Here is a 15959-nt window from a genome sequence, read left to right as displayed (position 1 = left end):
CGTTTATTATATTGTATATTTATACATATATCTGCCTGTGTGTGTATTTATATATATATTCCCAATAATCATAGCAATATATATATATACTTTGTGTGGTGAGTGAGTTTGTGTGGTGAGTGAGTGTGTTGCGAGGTGTGTGTGTGTGTGAGTATGTGTGTGTGTGTGTGTGTGTGTTTGTGTGGTGAGTGAGTGTGTCGTAGGTGAGTGTGTTGTGAGTATGTGTGTATGTGGTGTGTGTCTATTGTATGCGTGTGTCTATTTGTGTGATATATATATATATATATATATATATATATATATATATATATATTGTGTGTGGGTGTGTATATATATACACAGACACACATGATCTGAAGAAGGTTCTCGACCCAAAACATCATCTATTCGTTTTCTCCTGAGATGCTGTCTGACCCACTGAGTTACTCCATCTTTTAGTGTGTTTGTGTATACAGTATTTTATTGAGAATTACAGTTTGTGGACTGCAGAACTGAAAACCAAACCTGCTGCTATTCAGTTGCACCATGAATCTTTAATGCACTGTGGTCTAATTGAGAAACACTGAATTTAGTACTTTACTGTCGGAAAACAGGTAGTCATGTGTGTGTGTGTGTGTGTGTGGTGAGTTTGTGTGGTGAGTGAGTGTGTTGTGAGTGTGTGTGTTTGTGTGGTGAGTGTTTGTGTTTCGTAAGTGAGTGTGTGTGCGTATGTGGTGTGTGTCTATGTATGTGTGTGTCTATTTGTGTGATGTGTGTGTGTTTGGGGTGGGTATGTGAGTATGTGTGTCTGTGTGTGGTGAGTGTGCGCATATGTGTGGTGAGTGTCTACCTGTGTTTCTACATACGTGTGTGTCTACGTATGTATGAGTCTATGTGATGTGCCGTGTCTGAATGTAGTCGTCTGAGTGTTTGATAGATGTGAGTTTGTGATATGTGTGTGCGTGTCGCTGTGTGTAGTATGTGTGCCGGTGTGTGTCGGTGTGTGTGGTATGTGTGTGTCGGTGTGTGCGGTATGTGTGTAGTATGTGTGTGTGTTGGTGTGTGTTCCTGTATGTGTGTGATTTGTATCTATGCATCCGTATGCCTATTTACGCAATGTGTAGCGTGTCTGTGTGTGACACTGTGTGGTGTGGCTGTATAAGTGTGTGTGTGTGAATGAGTCTGTGTGTGTGTGTGTGTGTGTGTGTGTGTGTGTGTGTGTGTGGTATATGTGGTGTGTATGTTAATTGCTGTTGAAGACTCTGTATTACAGACAACATCTTGAACAGTTTTTTTTTGGTAAATTCAATTACATCTGAAAACCTGCTGCCAGAGCCTGTTCATTAGATTTGTCCAGAGTCGTTAGAAACACGCACAATTTATTCAAGATTAAGCAGTGATTGTGTGTGACAAAGAGGGACTAAAACTATTCAGGAATATTAGGGACAGCAAGGGCTGACCAGAGGGCACAGGGCCTCAGAATAAAAGAACATACCTTTAGAAATGAGTAGAGTAGGAATTTCTTTAATCAGAGGGTGGTGAATCGGTGGAATTCATTGCTACAGATAGTAGTGAAGGCCAAGGCAATGGATGTTTTTAAGGCGAAGATTGATAGGTTCTGGATTGGTAACCAATCAATTAGCACTAATACAGAATGGGTGTCAGGGTTATGAGGAGAAGGCAGGAGAATGGGATTGAGAGGGAAGGATAATCAGCTATGATTGAATGACAGAGTAGACTCGATGGGCTGAATGGCCTAATTCTGCTCTTAGAACTTATGAACTTATGAAGGGCTGCCAGATAGAAGTTCTTCTTCTTTTGTGTGGCGTGCACAGCTTAAAGTTGTAGGACAAATTGTTCTATTTGATCTTCTGTTTGTGCACGTCTAGTTGATTGCATTAGTCGAAACAGGGCGGACCACATGAAGCTTGCAATCTTCCACCCCAGATAGAAGTGATACCTGTGATCCCATTCCTAGATCAGACAGAGCCACAAATAGCATCTGGCAGTCTCCTTACATCATAATCCATACTACAAGCAGAGGCATTGACTGGCCTGTTCGTGCCACACATACAGTTATAGAGTCATGCAGCGTAGAAACAGAACCTTCATCCCAACTTGCCCACACCAGCCAACATGAGCCACCTGCCTGCATTGCGACAGTACCTGCCTCAACTACCTCCTCCGGCAGCTCGTTCCATACACTCACCATCCTCTGTGAGAAAATGTTGCCCCTCAAGTTCCTATTAAATCTTTCCACCCTCACTTTAAACCTATGCCCTGCTCTCTGTTTCTTGATTTCCCTACTCAGGGCAACCTGATCTGTTCCTTCATGCCACCCACACACAGGCAACAGAGTCATAGCGATCTACAGCACGGAAACCGGCCATCCGGCCCATCACATCCATGCCAACCAAGATTTGCCATCTACACTAGTTCCACCTCCCACATTTGGCCCATATACCTCTACCCCATATATACCCCATATACCCCATATATACCCCATGTACCTCTAAACCTTTCCTATCTGGATAGACTCGGCTTGTACTCGCTCGAATTTAGAAGATTGAGGGGGGATCTTATAAAAACTTACAAAATTCTTAAGGGGTCGGACAGGCTAGATGCAGGAAGATTGTTCCCGATGTTGGGGAAGTCCAGGACAAGGGGTCACACTTTAAGGATAAGGGGGAAATCTTTTAGGACCGAGATGAGAAAAACATTTTTCACACAGAGAGTGGTGAATCGCTGGAATTCTCTGCCACCGAAGGTAGTCGAGGCCAGTTCATTGGCTATATTTAAGAGGGAATTAGATGTGGCCCTTGTGGCTAAAGGGATCAGGGGGTATGGAGAGAAGGCAGGTACAGGATACTGAGTTGGATGATCAGCCATGATCATATTGAATGGCGGTGCAGGTTCGAAGGGCCGAATGGCCTACTCCTGCACCCATTTTCTATGTTTCTATGTTTCTATCCACATGTTTATTTATTGTATATGGTCTATGGTCTATAGACACGCTGAACTTTTATCTTCATGTATTATGTTTGCATATTCTGTTGTGCTGCAGTACAAGGCTTCAGTAAGAATTTCATTGTCCTGTCTGGGACACATGACAATAAAACTCTCTTGACTCTTGACTACCTGTCCAAGTACCCATTGACTGCTGTTATAGTACCTGCCTCAACAACCTCCTCTGGCAGCTCATTCCACATACCCACCACAGTGAAAGAGTCTTGGCCCTGGAACATCAAACCTGTACCTTCTGGTTCTTGATTCCCCGACCCTGGGAAAAAGATTCTTTCCCCTCATGATTTTATACACCTCTATAAGATCACCCCTCATCCTCCTGCGCCCCAAGGAATAATGCCCCGGCCAGCTGAACCTCTCCCCATAGCCTAGCCCCTCGAATCCCGGCAACATCCTCGTAAATCGTCTCTGCACCCTTTCTTGCTTAATAACATTGCTCCTCTAGCAGGGGTGACCAAAACAGAACACAATACTCCAGATGCATCCTCACCAACGTCTGGTACAACTGTAACATCACCTCCCAACTTCTAGATTCAATACCCCTGACAAGTAAGGACAATATACTGAAAGGATTGATCACCACCCTATCTACCTGTGACTCCACTGTCAGGGAACAATGTATCGGCACTCGTAGATCACTCCGCCCTGCAACATTCCCTATCTACCTGCGATGCCACTTTCAGAGAACTACATAACTCCACTCCTCGATCCCTCTGCTGTACAACATTCCCTATCTACCTGTGGCCACTGTCAGGGAATAATGTACCTGCACTCCTAGATCCCTCTGCTCCACGACACTCCCCAGGGCTCTAGAGGCAACATGTAGATACTATTGAGGGGGATTTGTTGGAACCAGTGGCTTGCTATTTACAATTCTCTGGTGCGTAACCCCATGAGGGGCCGCGGAAACACCCCCTCTCTTTACTGCACCTGTTGTATAATTAACCAGTACACGGTGGTGCAGCAGTAGATTTGCTGCCTTACAGGGCCAGAGACCTTGGTTCGATCCTGACTACGGGTGCTGTCTGTACGGAGTTTGTACGTTCTCCTTGTGACCGCGTGGGTTTTCTCCGGGTGCTCTGGTTTCCACCCACATCTCAAAGACACACAGGTTTGTAGGTTAATTGGCTTCAGTATAATTTGTAATTGTCCCAAGTGTGTAGGATAGTGCTGGTGTACGGGGGCAATTGCTGGTCGGCGTGGACTCGATGGGCCGAAGGACCTGTTTCGCACTGTATCTTTAAAGTCTAAAGTAAATCTTCTCTGTACCTCGGTACATAGAGTCATAGAGTCATACAGCATGCAAACAGGCCCTTCGGCCCCACTTGCCCACGCCGACCAACATGCCCCGTATATACTAATCCAATCTTTGGCCCATATCCTTCTCAACCTTTCCTCTACATGTACCTGTCCAATGTCTTTTAAAAGAAATGATAGTACCTGCCTCAAGTACCTCCTCTGTCATCTTGTTCCATATACCCACTAGCCTCCATGTAAAAAAGTTGCCCCTCAGATTCCAATTAAATCTTTCCCCTCTGATCTCATCAGAGATCGAACCCAGGTCTCTGGCGCTGTAAGGCAGCTACTCTACCGCTGCGCCACCGTGTTGCCCATACAAAACAAAATGTTTCCACTGTACCTCGTTACACGTGGCAAAAATAAGTTCAAGTTCATAAGTTCAATTAGGCCATTCAGCTCATTAAGCCTACTGCGCCATTCAATTATGGCTGATTTTATCTTTCCCTCTCAACCCCATTCATATAACATATAACATATAACATATAACATATAACAATTACAGCACGGAAACAGGCCATCTCGGCCCTACAAGTCCGTGCCAAACACATTTTTTTCCCCTTAGTTCCCACATTTACCTGTCCAATGCACTCATACCATAACCCTCCATTTGTTCCATTCCCACTAGCCATTTGCCCCTCATCCAATTTATTTTTGATCTCATCATGATCGAACCAAGGTCTGTGGCGCTGTAAGGCAGCTACTCTACCACTGCACCACCGTGTTGCCCATACAAAACAAAATGTTTCCACTGTACCTCGTTACACGTGGCAAAAATAAGTTCATGAAGTATAGGAGCAGAAGTAGGCCATTCAGCTCATTAAGCCTACTGCGCCATTCAATTATGGCTGATTTTATCTTTCCCTCTCAACCCCATTCACCTGCCTTCTCCCCATAACCTCTGATACCCGTACTAACCAAGAACCTGTCAATCTGTGCCTAAAAAATATCCATTGACTTGGTCCCCACTGCCGTCGGTGGCAAATAATAAACCTAATGTAAACATCTTAAGAGGTTGGACAGGCTAGATGCAGGAAGATTGTTCTCGATGTCGGGGAAGTCCAGAACAAGGGGTCACAGTTTAAGGATAAGGGAAAATCTTTTAGGACCGAGATGAGAAAATCATTTTTCACACATAGAGTGGTGACTCTGTGGAATTCTCTGCCACAGAAGGTAGCTGAGGCCAGTTCATTGGCTATATTTAAGAGGGAGTTAGATGTGGCCCTAGTGGCTAAAGGGATCAGGGGGTATGGAGAGAAGGCAGGTACGGGATACTGAGTTGGATGATCAGCCATGATCATATTGAATGGCGGTGCAGGCTCGAAGGGCCGAATGGCCTACTCCTACACCTATTTTCTATGTTTCTATGTTTCTTCTGCTCCAGACCCATGGTGAAAACAGTCCTGAACTGCACACCTCCAGATTCAGGGACAGTTTCTTTCCAGCTATTATCATCCAGCTATGAACCATCCTACCACAGCTAGAAAACAGTGCTGAAATGCTATCTACCTTATTGGTGACCCCTGGTCTATCTTTGATCAGACTTTACTGGCTTTGCCTTGCACTAAACGTTATTCCCTTTATCCTGTATCTGTACACTGTGGATGACTCGATTGTAATCATGTACAGTCTCTCTGCTGACTGGATAGCATGCGACAAAAAGCTTTTCATTGTACCTCGATACACGTGACAATAAACTAAACTGAACTGAACTGTTTTGTCCAGTTTAAGTAGGCGTGTGATTCACCTGTTTGGCTGAATAGTGTGCGGCGCTCAGCAAACCCTAGGGAAAATAGGAAGCTGGCCTGGTCTCCTAAAAGAAAACACCAAACCTCTTTAGCTCTGTCTGACCGAGCTGGCAACAGCACGAGCTGTGGCTAAACACTATTTAGTTTAGTTTAGTTTCTTTAATCGGGCTTTACTGCATTTATCTTGCACTAAACGTTATTCCATTTATCCTGTATCTGTACACTGTGGACGACTCGATTGTAATCACGTATAGTATTTCCGATGCCTGGATAACACGTGACAAAAAAATGTTCACGCTACACGTGACAATAAACTAAATTAAACGAAACTTATTCACACGTGGCTAGTGGGTATATGGAACGAGCAGTCAGAGTAGGTTGTTGAGGCAGGTACGATAACAAACATTAAAAGACACTTGGACAGGTACATTACCCTCCATAATGTTTGGGACAAAGATCCATCATTTATTTATTTGCCTCTGTACTCCACATTTTGAGATTTGTAATAGAAAAAAAATCACATGTGGTTAAAGTGCACATTGTCAAATTTTAATAAAGGCCATTTTTATACATTTTGGCTTCACCATGTAGAAATTACAGCAGTGTTTATACATAGTCCCCCCATTTCAGGGCACCATAATGTTTGGGACACAGCAATGTCATGTAAATGAAAGTAGTCATCTGTAGTATTTTGTCGTATATCCTTTGCATGCAATGACTGCTTGAAGTCTGTGATTCATGGACATCACCAGTTGCTGGGTGTGTTCTCTGGTGATGCTCTGCCAGGCCTGTATTTCAGCATCTTTAGCTTATGCTTGTTTTGGGGGCTAGTTCCCTTCAGTTTTCTCTTCAGCATATAAAAGGCATGCTCATTTGGGTTAAGATCGGGTGATTGACTTGGCCACTCAAGAATTGGCCATTTTTTAGCTTTGAAAAACTCCTTTGTTGCTTTAGCAGTTTGTTTGGGATCATTGTCTTGCTGTAGAATGAACCGCCGACCAATGGGTTTTGAGGCATTTGTTTGAACTTGAGCAGATAGGGTGTGTCTATACACTTCAGAATCCATTATGCTACTACCATCAGCAGTTGTATCATCAATGAAGATAAGTGAGCCAGTACCTTCAGCAGCCATACATGCCCAGGCCATAACACCCCCACCACCATGTTTCACAGATGAGATGGTATGCTTTGGATCTTGGGCAGTTCCTTCTCTCCTCCATACTTTGCTCTTGCCATCACTCTGAAATAAGTTAATCTTGGTCTCATCTGTCCACAAGACCTTTTTCCAGAACTGTGGTTGCTCTTTTAAGTACTTCTTGGCAAACGGTAACCTGGCCATCCTACTTCTGCGACTAACCAGTGGTTTGCATCTTGCAGTGTAGCCTCTGTATTTCTGTTCATGAACGGACAGGTGGTCATTGACAAATCCGTGCCTGACTCCTGAAGAGTGTTTCTGATCTGTCGGACAGGTGTTTGGGGATTTTTCTTTATTATGGAGAGAATTCTTCTTTCCAGCAGTGGAGGTCTTCCTTGGCCTGCCAGTCCCTTTGTGATTAGTAAGCTCACCAGTGCTCTCTTTCTTCCAAATGATGTTCCAAACAGTGGATTTTGGTGAGCCTAAGGTTTGGCTGATATCTCCAACAGTTTTATTCCTGTTTCTCAGTCTCATAATGGCTTCTTTGACTTTCATTGGCACAACTTTGGTCCTCATGTTGATAAACAGCAATAAAAGTTTCCAAAGGTGATGGAAAGACTAGAGGAAAGACTAGGTGCTGAGAGCTCTCATATACCTGCATTAAGGAGGCAATTAAACACACCTGAGCAATTACAAACACCCATGAAGCCATGTATCCCAAACATTATGGTGCCCTGAAAAGGGGGGGGGGGGGCATGTATAAACACAGCTGTAATTTCATATGGCAATTCCAAAATGGCCTTTAATAAAATCTGACAATGTGCACTTTAACCACATGTGATTTTCTATTACAAATCTCAAATTGTGGAGTATGGAGGCAAATAAATAAATGATGGATCTTTGTCCCAAACATTATGTAGGGCACTGTATAGTGTTTCCACTGACTGGATAGCACGCAACAAAATGTTTTTCACTGCACCTCGTTACACGTAACAATAAACTAAACTAAACTTTTTCACACAGCGGGTAGTGTGTGTAAGGGATGATCTGCCAGAGGAGGTAGTTGAGGCAGGTACAATGACAACCTTTAGAAGACACTTAGACAGGTATATGGATGTTATCTTGTACTAAACGTTATTCCCTTTACCCTGTATCTACATTGTCGATGACTTGATTGCAATCCTGTATAGTCTTGCTGCTGACTGGATAGCACGCAACAATAAGCTTTTCACTTTACCTCACACACGTGACAATAAACTAAACTAATGATATCCGGAATAAATATACATCTTGGAAAATATTTCCTTTCCACGTCCAGTTCTCCTTCCGAAGAATTCTGTCGTTTTACAGTGCGTCAATGTGAACAGGTCTTGAGGCTGGGAGGTATTTTATTTCCTATGTATACACAGTGCGCTGTTGAAACATTGCCGTTGCCAAACTGAACGTCTGAACCAAAGTGTTTTCAGACGCCCTGGTTTCCTGAAAGATTTTCCTACGTCTGTAAAGATGGCTCTTAACTCTTTACCACGCTCCAAGATTCATGAGTGTATCATTGTCATATGCACCGTCAACGGAACAATAAAAATCTTACTTGTAGCAACTTAACAGGAATGTAAACAAGGGTCCCAAACCCAAGGGTCACATAGAGTCACAGAGTTATGCAGCGTGGAAACAGTCCCCTTGGCCCCACTATCCCACACTAGCCAACATGCCCCATCTGCACTCGTCCCACCTGCCTGCATTTGACCCATATCCCTGAAAACCTATCCTATCCATGGACATGTCCAGCACATCTCCCTCTCTCTCGCAAACCGGCACGCAAATCAATACACACAGCGCTGCCGGTTTGGTGCGCAAAGGTTTAAACAGAGCGCTGTCGGCATAACGCGTGGGAATTTAAACATAGCTGTCGGCTGCAGCGCTATGGGTTCTAAATACAGCACTACCAGCCGCAGTGCTATGGGGTTTAAATATAGTGCTATGGCCACAGCACTATGGGTCACAGACTGTTCGGGAAAATTCTCGGATAACATTCCACACCTCTAATAGTCTGGTTTCCGTCACATCCGGCCCACAGACGTTACCTCGTTACAACCGGCCCACAGGCTTTAGTAAACTCCACGCGGTAGTGATGCCAATCCACACATACAACATCGTAATATTATGGCCAACGAGGTTGGTGAGTTCTCTTTTACCCCACTCAGGATCAAACTAGTCACCAAGTCCGTATACCATGCGTGGTACAAATTAACTTGTTTTGTCGGAGTTCCCAAACCTTAATGCCGTCATCAATACCACCAGAGATTCACTCAGCGGGTGAGGCAGCATCTATGGAGCGAAGGAAATAGGCGACTTTTCGGGTCGAGACCCGAAACAGGAAAAAGCGTCTCAACCCGACACATCGCCTATTTCCTTCGCTCCATAAATGCTGCCTCACCCGCTGAGTTTCTCCAGCATTTTTGTCTACCTTCATAGAAACATAGAAATTAGGTGCAGGAATAGGCCATTCAGCCCTTCGAGCCTGCACCACCATTCAATATGATCATGGCTGATCATCCAACTCAGTATCCCATACCTGCCTTCTCTCCATACCCCCTGATCCCCTTAGCCACAAGGGCCACATCTAACTCCCTCTTAAATATAGCCAATGAACTGGCCTCAACTACCCTCTGTGGCAGAGAGTTCCAGAGATTCACCACTCTCTGTGTGAAAAAAGTTCTTCTCATCTCGGTTTTAAAAGGATTTCCCCCTTATCCTTAAGCTGTGACCCCTTGTCCTGGACTTCCCTAACATCGGGAACAATCTTCCTGCATCTAGCCTGTCCAACCCCTTAAGAATTTTGTAAGTTTCTATAAGATCCCCTCTCAATCTTCAAATCTTCGATTTTCCAGCATATGCAGTTCTTTCTTAAACATAACCAGAGATGATCTGATTGCTTGTGTCATTAAACATTGCTGCCAGTACTTGGTACGTGTTTTGAAACATATGGATTGCAGCCTTCTTCCGAATGTCCCACAACTTCACTGTTTCATCATTACTTCCTGCACAGACCAACTGTGGCCCCCGTCGGGCTGGATAACATGAATTCACAAAGGATGTGTGACCTTTGATTCTTACACCCATTTCACTGTCCCACACTGCCACAGTTTTGTCTGTTGCTGCTGTAAAAAGCATGCTGCCATCTGTGTTATGATGCAATTCCATCACTGCTCCACTGTGACTTTTCAATGTAGTATTATTGTCGTAGTCTCCATAAACATTCCAAAAATGATACGCGTCGATCAAATCCTGCAGATGTTGATCCATTCAGGTGAAATTTACAACAATAAGCTTCTCCCTCGTGACCCGTTAAAAGCATTAAAGGAGTTTGAAGACTCGAGGTTCTTGGTCCCACCTGCAGCATGGCCTGCTGCGGGCTCCCCTGCTCTGAGGGCAGCAGCTTGTTGCAGGGGTGCGTGCCCTGCACCAGCGCCATCTCCTTTGCTATTTCTTTTTACCAAACATTTTTCCATTGTCAGATCCTGCCGACTACGCCAAATGTTACAAGGGAACAGGTTCCAGGATCTGACTAGTAGAACCAAAAAAAGGCACTCTCGTCCATTAAGTTACAAATCAGTTTTATTGGCACGAGAGAGAACAAAAACAATCTTATCTCGGTATGCGCGGGGGCCTGTCTTACAGCAGCGCACCTCCCAAATTCGAACTATAACTAATGGTAGGGGACTGATCCCAGCCAGCCAGCCCCCTCCCCTCTCCTATCAGCCGCAGACTGGTGTGTAAAGCAATACACAGTGCTACAGACTTGGGCGTAAAGGTTTAAACAGAGCGTTGTCGGCTTAACACGTGGGAATTTAAACAAAGAGCTGTCGACTGCAGCGCTATGGGTTCTAAATATAGTGCTACCGGCCGCAGCACTATGGGTCACAGACTGTTTGGGGAAATTCTCCTCAGGTTACCCCTTAGGTTCCTATTAAATCTTTCCCCCCTCACCTCATGTCCTCCAGTTCTCAATTCCCCCACTCCGGGCAAGAGGCTCTGTGCGTTTACCTTGTCTGTTCCTCTCATGATTTTGTACACTTCTATAAGATCACCCCTTATCCAACTGCGTTCCAAGGAATAAAGTCCTAGTCTGCTCAACCTCACCCTATAGTTCAGGCCCTCAAGTCCTGGCAAAATCCTCATAATATTTCTCCGCATCCTTTCCAGCTTGACAACTTCTTTCCTATAACATGGTGCCCAGAACTGAACACAGTACTCTAAATGTGGCCTCACCAACAACTTATATAACTGCAACATGACCTCCCAACTTCTATATTCAACACTCTCTCCATGTTCTCCAGGGATGCTGTCTGATCCTCTGAGTTAATCCAGCTCTTTGGCTTTTTTTTAATGCAAAACCAGCATCTGCAATATTACTGATCTTAGTTTAGTTTAGAGATACAGCGTGGCAACAGGCCCTTTGGCCCACGGAAGCCACTCTGACCATCGATCACCCGCTCACACTAGTTCTCTGTTATCCCACTTTCCTATTCATTGCCTGCACACAGGGGCAATTTTACAGTGGTCATTTAAGTCTGTTATCACTTGTCTCCTGGGCAACATGTTTCCCCCAATCAACGTCTATGAGAAACAAAGTTCTCGGTTCATTGTTGGAGTGGTGTTTGAGAAAGGTTTGTCGTGCTTAATTCTCTAACAAACCCCTTCAATATTAAGTTTATGTTTATTATTGTCACGCGTACTGAGGTACAGTGAAAAGCTTCGCTTTGCATGCTATCCAATTAGATCAGATACCAGACATGAATACAAATCAACATAGAAACATAGAAAATAGGTGCAGGAGTAGGCCATTCGGCCCTTCGAGCCTGCACTGCCATTCAATATGATCATGGCTGATCATCCAACTCAGTATCCCGTACCTGCCTTCTCTCCATACCCTCTGAGCCCCTTAGCCACAAGGGCCACATCTAACTCCCTCTTAAATATAGCCAATGAACTGGCCTCAACTACCCTCTGTGGCAGAGAGTTCCAGAGATTCTCTGTGTGAAAAAGTTCTTCTCATCTCATCTCAAATCAAGTCACTCAAGTACAGTAGGTGGGGGGGCGGCACGGTGGTGCAGCGGTAGAGTTGCCGCTTCACAGCACCAGAGACTCGGGTTCCATCCTGACTGCAGAGTTTGTTCGTTCTCCCCGTGACCATGTTGGTTTTCTCCGGGTGCTCCGGTTTCCTTCCACACTCCAGACATGGTTACTTCAGCACTAAGGCCAGTGCTGGAGTAACTCAGCACAGAAGGCAGGAGAATGAAGTTTGAAGTTTAATTGGCTAGTGTAAAGTATCCCCTATGTGTAAGATAGGAGATTGGTTTGTGTGTGTGATGGTCCCCAACTCTGCAATTTTTTTTTTTTGCTTGCTTTCCAGTCAGTGAAAAGGCTATGCGGTCTACAGTGGAGAATGGAGCCCAGTTCCCAAACCATCTCTGGGATAGCATTCCGATAAAATGCTTTGAATCTGGAGGTGAGCAATTTCACTCTTCTGTACCTCTTGCCTGATGGGAGAGGGGGGAAGAGGGAGTGACCAGGGGTGAGACTCATTCTTGATTATGCTGGTGGCCATGCCGAGGCAGCGTGAGTCGATGGAAGGGAGATTGGTTTGTGTGATGGTCTGGGCCGCGTCCCCAACTCTGCCATTACTTGCGGTGTTGGATGGAGCCGTTCCCAAACCATGCTGTGATGCATTCCGATAAAATGCTTTCTAGGAGCTGGTGATATTTGTTGGGGAACATGTTAAATTTCCTAAGCCTTCTAAAGAGGTAGAGGCATTAATGTGATTTCTTGACCATTGCTTCAATGTGGCTGGTCCAGGAAAAGTTGCTGATGATATTTATTCCGAAGAAACAAATTACTGTTGACATTGATTCCTAAGCAGAGGGCTGAAGAGCCTGTTTCCATGTTGTATCTCTAAACTAAGCACAATGCTGGAGTAACTCAGCACATCAGGCAGCATATCTGGGGACATAGATGGAGTAAGTGACATTTTGGATCGGGACCCTTTAGGAGAGTAGCCAACTGTCCCGTATTAGCCGGGACATCCCGTAAATTGGTTTGTCTTATACGGGACTATTCGGGTCGAGGGGACTGTCAGGTCGGAGCGCCGCATCACCCATCCCGACGTAGTGCAGCCCATGGAGTGCAGCAGCAGCGCCTCGCCCGTGACCCTGTCGGTCGACAGCCCGGACAGCTGTCCGACCTTCAGACCTTCGCTTACTGCCGACACCACCACCCCTCCTTCTCATGGCTGATCATCGGTTCATGAGTCGGATGGGGTGCCGGGGCAAGACTCATTCGCTGGCCCGCTGGCTCGGATTTGTGTGCAGTCCAGCACCCGGGCCAACTCATCATTCACCCAGCCACGGCCGAGTCGGTCAAGGAATTGTCGTCGGGAACTTGTCCCTTATCTTGACCTTTAGTCCCTTATTTGGGAGTTAGAAAGTTAGCAACCCTAACCCTTCTTCAGCAAGCTGAGGTCAAGAGTGGTGAATCTCTGGAACTCTCTGCCACAGAGGGTAGTTGAGGCCAGTTCATTGGCTATATTTAAGAGGGAGTTAGATGTGGCCCTAGTGGCTAAGGGGATCAGGGGGTATGGAGAGAAGGCAGGTACGGGATACTGAGTTGGATGATCAGCCATGATCATATTGAATGGCGGTGCAGGCTCGAAGGGCCGAATGGCCTACTCCTGCACCTAATTTCTATGTTTCTATGTCTATGTTTCTATTCTTCAAACTGAATCAGACCCACTGAGTTCCTCCAGCATTTTGTTTTTACCTCAGGGTTGCAGCATCTGCTGTCTCTTCTCTCCCCATACATCGTGCTGTCCCACACACGAGGGGCAATTTACAGAGGGCCAATTAACCTTCAAACCTGTATCCGTTTCGGACGTTAGAAGAAACGGGAGCAGCCAGAGGAAAAACACGCGGTCATAAACTCCACACAGAAAGCAAGGCAGCAGCTCGACTGTCTGTGCCATTGTGTGGCCTTATGTAATCCATCGCCACACTCTTCCTTTCAATACCTCCCCCTTCTCTTTATAGAACCAAACAGCAGGGAAACGGGCCCTTTGGGCCATCTTGTCCAAGCCCACTGTTGACATCTTCCATTTGGCCTCCTATCCCTCGGAGCCCTTCCTATCCATGTATCTGCGCAAATGTTCATGTTCATGTCATAGGAGCAGAATCAGGCCATTCAGCCCATCGAGTCTACTACGCCATTCAAAAATGGCTGAACTATCCTTCCCTCTCAACCCCATTCTCCTGCCTTCTCCCCATAACTCCTGACGCCCTTACTGATCAATAATCTGCCAATCTCCGCCTTAAAAATAATCTGCCAATCTCTGCCTCTCCAGCCGTCTTTGACAATTAATTCCACAGATGCACCACCCTCTGGCTAAAGAAATTCCTCCTCATCTCCTTTCTAAAGGTACGTCCTTTTATTCTGAAGCTGTGCCCTCTGGTCCTAGACTCTCCCACTGGTGGAAACATCCTCTCCACATCCAACGATATCTAGCCCTATGTTATCCCACATTCAGCATCCACTCCCTACTCACTCTGCAGCCCACCTTGTTCCTGCTGACTAAGTTGGCACACTGGGTTAGTCCCATCTGCCGGCATTTGGCCCGTATACCTCGAAAACCCCCCCTTTGTCCACATATCTTTCCAAATGTCGTTCAATAGCCGTAATAGTATCTGCTTTAATAGCTTCCTCTAGCAGCTCGTTCCAGATATGGACTACCCTCTGAGTGGAGACCTTGCCCCTGAGGTCCCTCTCCCCCTCTCACCATGATAGTTTTGTTTTAACTTGGAGGGGAAATCACAAAACACCCCATGGAAGCTTGTCCGGTGCGGAGACCAGTCCCCAGTGGGAAATATTGGAGTTTATAGCCTTCTGGCTATTTTCACACTGCAGAGAATGTTTCACCAGTGCCGTGGCCCTTCGATATTGCAAACGTAGGCTGTTTAATTTTTAATTAATTAATTGGCAAGCAGACCCATTAGAGAGGGGGATAACAGTGGCTGAATTTCATAAATTAAGCTGTGCGTTAGAAAGTATTACACGGCCATAATTATGAATTCTAAAGCATGCATTATTGGGGAATAATGTACCTTCGGATTAGCTGAGGCAATAAGATCTGTATTGAGTCTATACCCATGCTGAACAGCAAAATTCCCCAATGTTTCTATCGTCCTCATTTATTATTGCCTAATTGAAAAAGGTTTGTGTTTTCCTATCACGAGATAAAGTAATTATGTTATTCAAATATGCAATAATCAACTTCACACATTTATTAACGGAAAACAAATAGTGGTGATGTTCTCTGTTGAACTTCACTGCTGTAATCGAGTGTAGAAACTCAGGGGCGATACTTACAGTGGGGTACAGTGGGGTGGGTGGGGCGCTGGGCGAGCGCCCACTGTGGGAGGGGGGGGTACGGAGGGAGTGCCTCACCGTGGGAGGGGCGGTACGGAGGGAGCGTCTCACTGTGGGAGGGGGGGTACGGAGGGAGTGCCTCACTGTGGGAGGGGCGGTACGGAGGGAGCGCCCACTGTGGAGGGGGGAGCGGTACTGACGGACTTTATACACCTCTCTAAGATCACACCTCAACCTCTTGCACTCCAAAGAGTAAAGTCCCAGCCTGCCCAACCTCTCCCTGTAGCTCAGCCCCTCGAGTCATGGCAACATCCTCGTAAATCATCTCTTCACTCTGTCTGGCCTCGTGACATCTTTAG

The 15959-nt window shown here is 45.6% G+C and overlaps 1 protein-coding gene and 1 pseudogene across 4 annotated transcripts in view; one reads left to right on the top strand and one right to left on the bottom strand.

Annotated features, from left to right (window-relative positions):
* LOC129696414 (zinc finger protein 521) overlaps window positions 1-15959 on the top strand; it is a 317936-nt gene that overhangs the window by 224992 nt on the left and 76985 nt on the right. The gene's annotated exons all lie outside the window — the stretch shown is intronic.
* LOC129696415 (U5 small nuclear ribonucleoprotein 40 kDa protein-like) lies at window positions 9663-12211 on the bottom strand (annotated as a pseudogene).

The sequence above is a fragment of the Leucoraja erinacea genome, chromosome 4 (assembly GCF_028641065.1).
Source record: "Leucoraja erinacea ecotype New England chromosome 4, Leri_hhj_1, whole genome shotgun sequence".
NCBI classification, from domain to species: domain Eukaryota; kingdom Metazoa; phylum Chordata; class Chondrichthyes; order Rajiformes; family Rajidae; genus Leucoraja; species Leucoraja erinaceus.
Note: the sequence above shows the minus strand (reverse complement) of the source record. Positions and strands in the feature narration are given on the sequence as shown.